Source organism: Lepeophtheirus salmonis, unplaced genomic scaffold, assembly GCF_016086655.4.
Source record: "Lepeophtheirus salmonis unplaced genomic scaffold, UVic_Lsal_1.4 unplaced_contig_791_pilon, whole genome shotgun sequence".
Lineage (NCBI taxonomy): Eukaryota > Metazoa > Arthropoda > Copepoda > Siphonostomatoida > Caligidae > Lepeophtheirus > Lepeophtheirus salmonis.
The window spans coordinates 136484-149753 of record NW_027296089.1 but is presented as its reverse complement, the minus strand read 5'-3'; positions in this window follow the sequence as shown (position 1 = coordinate 149753).

Below are 13270 nucleotides of genomic sequence, written 5' to 3'. Positions count from 1 at the left end.
CAGTATCATACCCATCTTTGGGGTAAGGAATTTTTTTTTCATGTATCCAAATAACTTTCAATTATTACCCTTGTAGCTGGGGTTAATGCTCTCCAGTGATGGTGAAGTACGGTTGTTATTTGCTGGAGCTGCGGATAATAAGTACTGGCAAACACTTGGCGATAATTAAATTTGGATTCGGGTCTCTTGAGTGATTGATTCCTTCCCATTAGCTTTGCTTTCTCAATTGAAGCATCAATAGTTCTTGGTCGATAATCACGTGCTATCAGCATTTATTTAAGTTTTTATAAACGATTTTTTCGTTCATTTACATTGCTCCAAATTCTTGAAGACAGAGTGTAGGGAATATTCCGTAATACGTGGGATGGATGTGATGAAGAGGGGAGGAGATACTGAATTAGATGAGGTTTTTTCCCGTTACAAATCCGTATAGATTTTCGAAATCTCGTTCATTCAAAAATGGATACAGAGTTTCTAAATTTCTATGTACGATTGAATTTTCGACAGTTATATACACTCATGATACAGCGTGCGACCGTTGTTCAACAACGAAATTTGAGCACATGTGTAGATAGGACGTTGTTTTGGCGGCTAATCAGTGGACATCAGTTCCATCAGGCAGTGCTCTTGTTCCGATCTGTGCCGGACGAGACAACGTTGATATGCCAAAATTTCTTAAACATTGAGAGTTCCATTGTCTGGAAAGTCAGAAAGGAACTGGAGGTCATAAAGACTCTATTCCATGCCACGCTGCAATTAAAACATTGACTTGGTTGACAGAATATTATTTTTAAATTTGTTGGACACAGTGTTTGGCTTCCAAGCTCATCGGACCTTCCCTCCTGTTTGATATTAATTGCCTAAAACTGTCGACATTAAGGGCAGAATGAAGTAAAAAGGCGGAGCTGAATGAAGGAAGGAAAATGGAAAATGTTGAATCGGAGTTGACTTTTCAGTTACTTTATTTTAATGATTTCTCTGATCATCATTTTTATTTACTTCTAGCAAAGGGTTACTCGGCGTTGCTCGGGTCAGGGGAGTGAGAGGGAAATCACAATGATCGATATTATTTCTTCTTTTTGTTAGATCTCTTCGGTAGGGGCGAGCAGTATAATTAAAGTTGATAATTCTGTAGAGAAAAACGCGTGCACCGTGAACGAGGGATTACCATTAAGGACGGTTGTACCTTCACAGCTTTCATTAACGGCTCCATTGTACTTCTTCATAAACTCACAACACATTTTTAACAAAAAAAATTGTTCTTCTTGGCCGTTGAAGACTCTATTCTTCTGAGTGGAGAGACACCTAACCTTCTTTTGTCTTAAACTAATCATCTCTTATCTCTCTGAATGAATCAACCCCGTCGTGGAGGACAAGTGGAATCCACGCTCTCTGTCTACGGATGACAATCTCCTATTGATTGTTTTTAAATCATCTCTCTTGAATTCTGAGTGATGTATTTAAGAGCTTAAACCTATTGTTCTTTAGATTTTTTTTTTTTAAAGTATACATTCAAACTCATCGATGTAAAGAACTATCGAATCTTCTATTCATATAGAAGTAATTTTTACGACATTTTGATTCAATATTCTACTATTTTAATTATTAATCTTATGTTTTTTTATTATAATGATAATAATAATTTAATTTAACTTTCTACTCATTTCCTTGTTTTCATTAAATTGATATTAATATTTGGTGCTCTGATTCTAATAAATGCGCTTACACTTGGATATTTTTTTATTGGCTCATGGGGAAATCTGGAGCCGAACTTTGTAAAATAGGAATTATTTTCTCTATAACGTGAGGTTAATGGGAAAATTTTAGATCCATGAAAGACTTCAAAGATGGCTTCGAATTTCGAAATAAGGCTGATATCCAAGGCGTAGTATCTGAGCCACAGGAAAGATCATCCGCCGTCTTGTATCCAAATTCTGGATATTTTAATGAAAACTACTTGGACAAGTATCTAGTAATATAACCATGTCCTTTGAGGTTACAATTATAAGCTGAAGAGGAAGAATCTGAAGATATTTCGTGCTCCATATCCGGATTTAAAGCTAACTCTGCTACCTTAAATTCTGGCTCCATGTTTTTATCAAGCAGCTATTTGAAGATAAGTTTTCTGAGGCTTCAATTTGAACTGCTGTTGATCCCATGTGTTCGCTTGACGGAGGATAACCAGTCTGAATCTATTGATACAATCAACAGTAGTTGGATGGTGATTAGAGACTCCAAGAGCCCTCAAGCGGGAGAAAAGTTTTCCAGACAATCTTGTTTCAACCTGGATGTATGTATTTTATATCATATGCTATAAAAATTAAAAAACGAAAAGACGACAGGGAAATCAAATTCCCACGTTGGAAAGGGATAAGTGTAGTTTCTTTGCCGATTCCACTAGTATTTTTGATTGTTTCCCTCATCTTTTTAGAGACTCTTTCTTTCTGCTCATTTAAATGTTTGCCAAATCCACAAGATATATCTGATATTTGTAGGAATCCCCCCCTCCTCCGCCCCAGTCATAGATCTACCTATCACAAAATCAGAGACCTCTGAATATTCTCTTCAGTCCAGCTTTTTGGCCTTGGATTCACATTCTCGTTCATAAGTACATTAATTTGACTTGAGGAAAACCGTTGAAGTAATTTATTCCTCAAGGTGGTTGCACTTAGGGATTATTTTAGTGTGGTTGATTCCTTGGGGAGTAAGGACTTTTTTTTCGAGACTAACAATTTTCAAAAGGAGTTTTTCTTCTCTTTCCTCCAATTAAGAAACTCTTGTCTATTGATATCTACCTGGAGCCACACATTTAACTTTACGTCAGTTTCTCCAATGGCACTCATAGAGATATCCAAAGAAGCGTTGAAGCATTGCACTTCCATACCATCAAAGGATTCTTGTGATTTTTCATCATCAAGAATGCAATTTTCTTGTTCGACAGTATTGATGAGTGCATTAAACATTTTATTAGGACTCTTGTTGAGAGCATAGAAATACAATTAATTTAGTCGCAATAAAAAGCTTACATTATTTACAATTATATTCTAATTATTACCTTTCCTTACGAATCCTTATGGATTTTTTTACTTCCTAGTTCTTGCAGGGTTCTCAGGAACCAAATAAAGGGTAGGAATAGCTTTGATTTTTAACTTTTGTAAATTTTGTGGCTGGAAGTGCTCCCATAGTTGGACATGATTTCAGCCTTCAGATTTCTCTCAAAATAATCCTCAAAATATCTGGAGCAAACACTAGCAGTTAGAGGATAAAGTATGTCTTGACCATGACAAGTTTGAGTTTATTTGAAGAAAATAAAAGTCTAAGAAAAAGAGAGGGGGGAATCAAACATTTTGTCGCATAAGTTGAAATAATTAATTAATAATAAGATTAATACAAATTAACGATTAATGTCATCGGACATGCTAGAATTTTCAAATTGATGTATCGAATGTCTTTAAATTGTTACTATATTATTAATATAATAATATTGCTACTTTCGTATATTGGAATGATAAAAAAGTAGTTTAGGTTGATGCTAGTTACATTGATTCTGGGGCAGAGGATGCTCCCACCGACAAAGAAAAATCCTATACCTTTGTTTCAAACTCAAGATAAAGATTGTCAGAGAAATTCAATTTCCACAGCTCATCAGTACGTCTAGACTTTAAGTACTAGAGAAGATCGTATTCTACCAAGTTTCTCGATTAAAAATTTCAAGAATGATTCATCAAGTATGTGAAAACTCTACCTAAAACATTAATATAGTATAATCTTATCGTTTTTAGTCATTGCCAATACCATATCATATACTACTGTATGATAAAATAGTTCAAGCCATGTTTTTTAGCTAAAAATTTGTTTTCAGAAGTTACACTTATGAAACATCTGCTTAGTAGACAAGATATTCAAAATCAGTATTTGAATTCTTACTCTTAAAAGTCATATTATTAACAAGAATATTAATATGCTTTAGGAAATATGGGGGGAAAAAAATCTATGATACTGAAACGTTGCAGAGCATATTTTTTTATACGTAAGAACAACTTTTAAAAAGTTATTAACAAATTAAATTTATTACAATTCTACTAAATAGCAACGATATTAAATAGTATTTACACTTTCTTGATGAATATATTTGCAAGGAAATTTATAGCTAGACGTCTTTTTTTTACTCAAGAACAATGGAGATTAAAATGAGAAGTTGAATTGTTGATTCTTATACTATTTTACTTCTAAAAATCACTTCATCCTAGTAATTTCCTTATTTTTATCAGGCCTCAGAGGTATCATGACTTGGGACTCATATCGGACTCTGGGCATTGGGAATTGTACTTTAAAAAGTATGTGCATATATCCCGCCAAAGATCTATGCGTCATGGCATGGATGATGTATTGCGTATCTTTGTATCTATATATAGTTAATAAGGTGATAATAACGATCTCAGAGCGGTGTACCAGACATTTAATTCAGTATTTGTCCTTTATGGTATGACTATATAATTGTGAAGGGATATTTTTGTCTGTACAGTGATAGATACTTATGTAGACATCTTCTATACAAGTGATCGATAAATATTCTATGTACACTAAAAAATAATGTTCTTGATTTCTTCTGAATCATAAAAATTTAAGAAATCATCATCTTTTAGACTCGACGAATAGCGTGACGTTTCTTTTTCAATGATTTGATTAACATTATTTATATCCTTTACTACTTTGTCTTGCATTACTTGTATATCTTTTACTTCCATATTGTTCGATCTTATGAGAGATTTTAACAGTATTATTTTTTTCGACTCGAAGAATTCACGAATGGAAACATAGAAGTTGGAACCATTTACCTGTATGTACAATCCAAACCTTTTTCCTCAGGATCAAGGTTTATTGTACCCGAGTAATATATAATCCATATAATGACCACTTTAAAAGGCAATTACATTTTGAGAGGTCAAGGTGAAATGAAATGCTATCATGGATCACTTATAATATCAAAAAAATCAAAAACTTTACAAAACAAAACCTTTTAAATACTCAGTTTATTCTAAATGGCAAAATCCACTTAAATTTACTCATATAGAGTCATTTAAATGTTCCTCTCTTAGTGACATTCTGTATTTTGATTTCAGGATATTTATGTCAGAAAAGTTGTCTGGCTCGACCAAGCTCCAGAAAAGTTGTGCATGCTGTGAAATTTCATTCAATGATTATTTTGAAGATTTATAACTTCAATTTCCACAGGATCAATACAGAAAAGTCCTGAAATCTCACTTATGTCCACTAGGGTGTCAATTTAGTTAAGTAAAACTTCTATGAAATTTTTTAATCAATATTTATGATAAATCATATTTATGTGTGTAAAAGAATGATAAAAATATTCAAATTAAATATAGCCTTTTTGCCTGTGTCTGTTCATGTTGTTTCTCTTCCAATTTTTTTTTTTTTTTTTTGTTAGTTTCCCGAGCAGCCTTTTTTCTGTCTTCTCAACCTTACAACCCGGCTGTCCTGGTTTGCGTTGCATAATAAGAAACTATTTGTCTTCCTAAATTTTTATAAGATGTAAGGCATCTGGATATGATATGTCAAATATATTTTCTAAGCTTAGGACAAACCTCTTCCGAGCCTTAATCTCTTTCCCATTCGTTTTTTTTTTACTTTTTGCAAATTGTAGTATTCTTGATGGAGCTTCTTACTGTGTGTTTCAATTATTCTATATGGCGTGGTAGTGGGTTTTTTGCCTTATCTTTCAAGTCAGAAATCATGGTAGTAGTCGTTTTGAAGTATTGTAAAATTTTGGGTTCTGAATGATGCAAAAAAAAACAAAAAAACTTGAGTACGGCTTGGAAATTTAGTTCCAGTGAATCCGAAAATTTGTTTGTCTAACAGCCAAATTTTATCAATTCGCTTCATGCTTTCCAATGCCATTTTTTCTCTCCAAACTGTTCAGACAATGAAGAGCAATTTATTATTCAATAATGCTAATTTAATTGAATAACCCGCAGTTCACAGAATTCTGAATAGAGTTAATGTTGCAAGATCAAATGAAGTAGGCTGAATGACTAATAACGTATTATAGTATAGCGGCTTTCCAAAGTTCACACCTTGCACTAACAAATAATATCTGTTTATGTTGTAACCTGTTCAAACATGCTGAGAGATGACGAACAGCCAATTTGACCTTGACGTGACAAGAATTCCATAAGTCATTTCTTAATTTGTGGGTATTGTGTGCCACCCCTAAATATTAAGGTATTAACTGGATTTTTACTCCCGAATAGCCAAGAACCTCAAAGCAATTGAACATTCCAACGATCAAATAATTATATCAAACAATCACAAACTAAATAATTCATAGCGTCTATCTTTTTCACTTATGCTGTTATTTACGCTGGGTATCGTAGATTATGACCGAAGCACTTGGCCATTTTATTAGAAGCGGAGTTTTGATAGGTAGGGTATTTTGTGAGGGCACCAAACATTGACGTATTGTCCCACTCTTAGGTCCATTCTTGCTTGAACGACATCAGGGGATCAATTCTTTTTCAATTCAATAATTTATTGGAAATTTTCATTTTATAATAATCAAATTTTGGGTACATCTATGTCTTTCATCATATTGAAAATCCTTTTGACGTTGTAGCTCACTACAGGAGTAATTTTGTATTCTTCTTCTCACATTCAGTCTTAAGCTATTTATTTTATGTGCTGTGTGAAACTTTCAATTTGTTGTGGGTCGCTTGAGGGCTGTTTTGACATACTGGCCAAAGATTTTATATGTTTTATACCTGAATGAAAGTAATACTTCCCGTTTCTCTTCCCATCTTACGATAGAATCGTGTATTCATGATGGTCAGCTGATACTTTCTTCTAAGATTGTAATTATGTATGTAGAATGTGATACTCTTGCATCATCACTCAAAATTATGAAGCACAGCAACTGCAGTAATTAAAATCCGTCCGTGTATTGTCTATATTCAGTATCATACCCATCTTTGGGGTAAGGAATTTTTTTTTTCCGGTATCCAAATAACTTTCAATTATTACCCTTGTAGCTGGGGTTAATGCTCTCCAGTGATGGTGAAGTACGGTTGTAATTTGCTTGAGCTGCGGATAATAAGTACTGGCAAACACTGGCGATAATTAAATTTGGATTCAGGTTTCTTGAGTGATTGATTCCTTCCCATTAGCTTTGCTTTCTCAATTGAAGCATCAATAGTTCTTGGTCGATAATCACGTGCTATCAGCATTTATTTAAGTTTTTATAAACGATATTTTCGTTTACATTGCTCCAAATTCTTGAAGACAGAGTGTAGGGAATATTCCGACATACGTGGGATGGATGTGATGAAGAGATACTGAATTAGATGAGGTTTTTCCCCGTTACAAATCCGTATAGATTTTCGAAATTTCGTTCATTCAAAAATGGATACAGAGTTTCTAAATTTCTATGTACGATTGAATTTTCGACACTTATATACACTCATGATACAGCGTGCGACCGTTGTTCAACAACAAAATTTGAGCACATGTGTAGATAGGACGTTGTTTTGGCGGCTAATCAGTGGACATCAGTTCCATCAGGCAGTGCTCTTGTTCCGATCTGTGCCGGACGAGACAACGTTGATATGCCAAAATTTCTTAAACTTTGAGAGTTCCATTGTCTGGAAAGTCAGAAAGGAACTGGAGGTCATAAAGACTCTGTTCCATGCCACGCTGCAATTAAAACATTGACTTGGTTGACAGAATATTATTTTTAACTTTGTTGGACACAGTGTTTGGCTTCCAAGCTCATCGGACCTTCCCTCCTGTTTGATATTAATTGCCTAAAACTGTTGACATTAAGGGCAGAATGAAGTAAAAAGGCGGAGCTGAATGAAGGAAGGAAAATGGAATGTTGAGCATCCTTTTTATTTACTTCTAGCAAAGGGTTACTCGGCGTTGCTCGGGTCAGGGGAGTGAGAGGGAAATCACAATGATCGATATTATTTCTTCTTATTGTTAGATCTCTTCGGTAGGGGCGAGCAGTATAATTAAAGTTGATAATTCTGTAGAGAAAAACGCGTGCACCGTGAACGAGGGATTACCATTAAGGACGGTTGTACCTTCACAGCTTTCATTAACGGCTCCATTGTACTTCTTCATAAACTCACAACACATTTTTAACAAAAAAATTGTTCTTTTTGGCCGTTGAAGACTCTATTCTTCTGAGTGGAGAGACACCTAACCTTCTTCTGTCTTAAACTAATCATCTCTTATCTCTCTGAATGAATCAACCCCGTCGTGGAGGACAAGTGGAATCCACGCTCTCTGTCTACGGATGACAATCTCCTATTGATTGTTTTTAAATCATCTCACTTGAATTGTGAGTGATGTATTTAAGAGCTTAAACCTATTGTTCTTTAGATTTTTTTTTTAAAGTATACATTCAAACTCATCGATGTAAAGAACTATCGAATCTTCTATTCATATTGAAGTAATTTTTACGACATTTTGATTCAATATTCTACTTTTTTAATTATTAATCTTATGTTTTTTTATTATAATGATAATAATAATTTAATTTAACTTTCTACTCATTTCCTTGTTTTTCATTAAATTGATATTAATATTTGGTGCTCTGATTCTAATAAATGCGCTTACACTTGGATATTTTTTATTGGCTCATGGGGGAAATCTGGAGCCGAACTTTGTAAAATAGGAATTATTTTCTCTATAACGTGAGTGTAATGGGAAAATTTTAGATCCATGAAAGACTTCAAAAATGGCTTCGAATTTCGAAATAAGGCTGATATCCAAGGCGTAGTATCTGAGCCACAGGAAAGATCATCCGCCGTCTTGTATCCAAATTCTGGATATTTTAATGAAAACTACTTGGACAAGTATCTAGTAATATAACCATGTCCTTTGAGGTTACAATTATAAGCTGAAGAGGAAGAATCTGAAGATATTTCGTGCTCCATATCCGGATTTAAAGCTAACTCTGCTACCTTAAATTCTGGCTCCATGTTTTTAATCAAGCAGCTATTTGAAGATAAGTTTTCTGAGGCTTCAATTTGAACTGCTGTTGATCCCATGTGTTAGCTTGACGGAGGATAAAGAGTCTGAATCTATTGATACAATCAACAGTAGTTGGATGGTGATTAGAGACTCCAAGAGCCCTCAAGCGGGAGAAAAAGTTTTCCAGACAATCTTGTTTCAACCTGGATGTAAGTATAAAAAACGAAAATATTACGACAGGGAAATCAAATTCCCACGTTGGAAAGGGATAAGTGTAGTTCCTTTGCCGATTCCACTAGTATTTTTGATTGTTTCCCTCATCTTTTTTAGAGACTCTTTCTTTCTGCTCATTTAAATGTTTGCCAAATCCACAAGATATATCTGATATTTGTAGGAATCCCCAAACCCCTCCTCCGCCCCAGTCATAGATCTACCTATCACAAAATCAGAGACCTCTGAATATTCTCTTCAGTCCAGCTTTTTGGCCTTGGATTCACATTCTCGTTCATAAGTACATTAATTTGACTTGAGGAAAACCGTTGAAGTAATTTATTCCTCAAGGTGGTTGCACTTAGGGATTATTTTAGTGTGGTTGATTCCTTGGGGAGTAAGGACTTTTTTTTTCGAGACTAACAATTTTCAAAAGGAGTTTTTCTTCTCTTTCCTCCAATTAAGAAACTCTTGTCTATTGATATCTACCTGGAGCCACACATTTAACTTTACGTCAGTTTCTCCAATGGCACTCATAGAGATATCCAAAGAAGCGTTGAAGCATTGCACTTCCATACCATCAAAGGATTCTTGTGATTTTCATCATCAAGAATGCAATTTTCTTGTTCGACAGTATTGATGAGTGCATTAAACATTTTATTAGGACTCTTGTTGAGAGCATAGAAATACAATTAATTTAGTCGCAATAAAAAGCTAACATTATTTACAATTATATTCTAATTATTACCTTTCCTTACGAATCCTTATGGATTTTTTTACTTCCTAGTTCTTGCAGGGTTCTCAGGAACCAAATAAAGGGTAGGAATAGCTTTGATTTTTAACTTTTTGTAAATTTTGTGGCTGGAAGTGCTCCCATAGTTGGACATGATTTCAGCCTTCAGATTTCTCTCAAAATAATCCTCAAAATATCTGGAGCAAACACTAGCAGTTAGAGGATAAAGTATGTCTTGACCATGACAAGTTTGAGTTTATTTGAAGAAAATAAAAGTCTAAGAAAAAGAGAGGGGGGAATCAAACATTTTGTCGCATAAGTTGAAATAATTAATTAATAATAAGGTTAATACAAATTAACGATTAATGTCATCGGACATGCTAGAATTTTCAAATTGATGTATCGAATGTCTTTAAATTGTTACTATATTATTAATATAATAATATTGCTACCTTCGTATATTGGAATGATAAAAAAGTAGTTTAGGTTGATGCTAGTTACATTGATTCTGGGGCAGAGGATGCTCCCACCGACAAAGAAAAATCCTATACCTTTGTTTCAAACTCAAGATAAAGATTGTCAGACAAATTCAATTTCCACAGTTCATCAGTACGTCTAGACATTAAGTACTAGAGAAGATCGTATTCTACCAAGTTTCTCGATTAAAAATTTCAAGAATGATTCATCAAGTATGTGAAAACTCTACCTAAAACATTAATATAGTATAATCTTATCGTTTTTAGTCATCATATACTACTGTATGATAAAATAGTTCAAGCCATGTTTTTTAGCTAAAAATTTGTTTTCAGAAGTTACACTTATGAAACATCTGCTTAGTAGACAAGATATTCAAAATCAGTATTTGAATTCTTACTCTTAAAAGTCACATTATTAACAAGAATATTAATTTGCTTTAGGAAATATGGGGGAAAAAAAATCTATGATACTGAAACGTTGCAGAGCATATTTTTTTATACGTAAGAACAACTTTTAAAAAGTTATTAACAAATTAAATTTATTACAATTCTACTGTATAGCAACGATATTAAATAGTATTTACACTTTCTTGATGAATATATTTGCAAGGAAATTTATAGCTAGACGTCTTTTTTTACTCAAGAACAATGGAGATTAAAATGAGAAGTTGAATTGTTGATTCTTATACTATTTTACTTCTAAAAATCACTTCATCCTAGTAATTTCCTTATTTTTATCAGGCCTCAGAGGTATCATGACTTGGGACTCATATCGGACTCTGGGCATTGGGAATTGTACTTTAAAAAGTATGTGCATATATCCCGCCCAAAGATCTATGCGTCATGGCATGGATGATGTATTGCGTATCTTTGTATCTATATATAGTTAATAAGGTGATAATAACGATCTCAGAGCGGTGTACCAGACATTTAATTCAGTATTTGTCCTTTATGGTATGACTATATAATTGTGAAGGGATATTTTTTGTCTGTACAGTGATAGATACTTATGTAGACATCTTCTATACAAGTGATCGATAAATATTCTATGTACACTAAAAAATAATGTTCTTGATTTCTTCTGAATCATAAAAATTTAAGAAATCATCATCTTTTAGACTCGACGAATAGCGTGACGTTTCTTTTTCAATGATTTGATTAACATTATTTATATCCTTTACTACTTTGTCTTGCATTACTTGTATATCTTTTACTTCCATATTGTTCGATCTTATGAGAGATTTTAACAGTATTATTTTTTTTCGACTCGAAGAATTCACGAATGGAAACATAGAAGTTGGAACCATTTACCTGTATGTACAATCCAAACCTTTTTTCCTCAGGATCAAGGTTTATTGTACCCGAGTAATATATAATCCATATAATGACCACTTTAAAAGGCAATTACATTTTGAGAGGTCAAGGTGAAATGAAATGCTATCATGGATCACTTATAATATCAAAAAAATCAAAAACTTTACAAAACAAAACCTTTTAAATACTCAGTTTATTCTAAATGGCAAAATCCACTTAAATTTACTCATATAGAGTCATTTAAATGTTCCTCTCTTAGTGACATTCTGTATTTTGATTTCAGGATATTTATGTCAGAAAAGTTGTCTGGCTCGACCAAGCTCCAGAAAAGTTGTGCATGCTGTGAAATTTCATTCAATGATTATTTTGAAGATTTATAACTTCAATTTCCACAGGATCAATACAGAAAAGTCCTGAAATCTCACTTATGTCCACTAGGGTGTCAATTTAGTTAAGTAAAACTTCTATGAAATTTTTTAATCAATATTTATGATAAATTATATTTACGCGTGTAAAAGAATGATAAAAATATTCAAATGAAATATAGCCTTTTTGCCTGTGTCTGTTCATGTTGTTTCTCTTCCAATTTTTTTTTTTTTTTTGTTAGTTTCCCGAGCAGCCTTTTTTCTGTCTTCTCCAACCTTACAACCCGGCTGTCCTGGTTTGCGTTGCATAATAAGAAACTATTTGTCTTCCTAAATTTTTATAAGATGTAAGGCATCTGGATATGATATGTCAAATATATTTTCTCAGCTTAGGACAAACATCTTCCGAGCCTTAATCTCTTTCCCATTCGTTTTTTTTTTTTACTTTTTTGCAAATTATAGTATTCTTGATGGAGCTTCTTACTGTGTGTTTCAATTATTCTATATGACGTGGTATTTGGGGTTTTTGCTTTATCTTTCATGTCAGAAATCATGGTAGTAGTCGTTTTGAAGTATTGTAAAATTTTGGGTTCTGAATGATGCAAAAAAAAAAAAATAACTTGAGCACGCCTTGGAAATTTAGTTCCAGTGAATCCGAAAATTTGTTTGTCTAACAACCAAATTTTATCAATTCGCTTCATGCTTTCCAATGCCATTTTTTCTCTCCAAACTGTTCAGACAATGAAGAGCAATTTATTATTCAATAATGCTAATTTAATTGAATAACCCGCAGTTCACAGAATTCTGAATAGAGTTAATGTTGCAAGATCAAATGAAGTAGGCTGAATGACTAATAACATATTATAGTATAGGGGCTTTCCAAAGTTCACACCTTGCACTAACAAATAATATCTGTTTATGTTGTAACCTGTTCAAACATGCTGAGATGACGAACAGCCAATTTGACCTTGACGTGACAAGAATTCCATAAGTCATGTCTTAATTTGTGGGTATTGTGCCACCCCTAAATATTAAGGTATTAACTGGATTTTTACTCCTGAATAGCCAAGAACCTCAAAGCAATTGAACATTCCAACGATCAAATAATTATATCAAACAATCACAAACTAAATAATTCATAGCGTCTATCTTTTTCACTTATGTTGTTATTTACGCTGGGT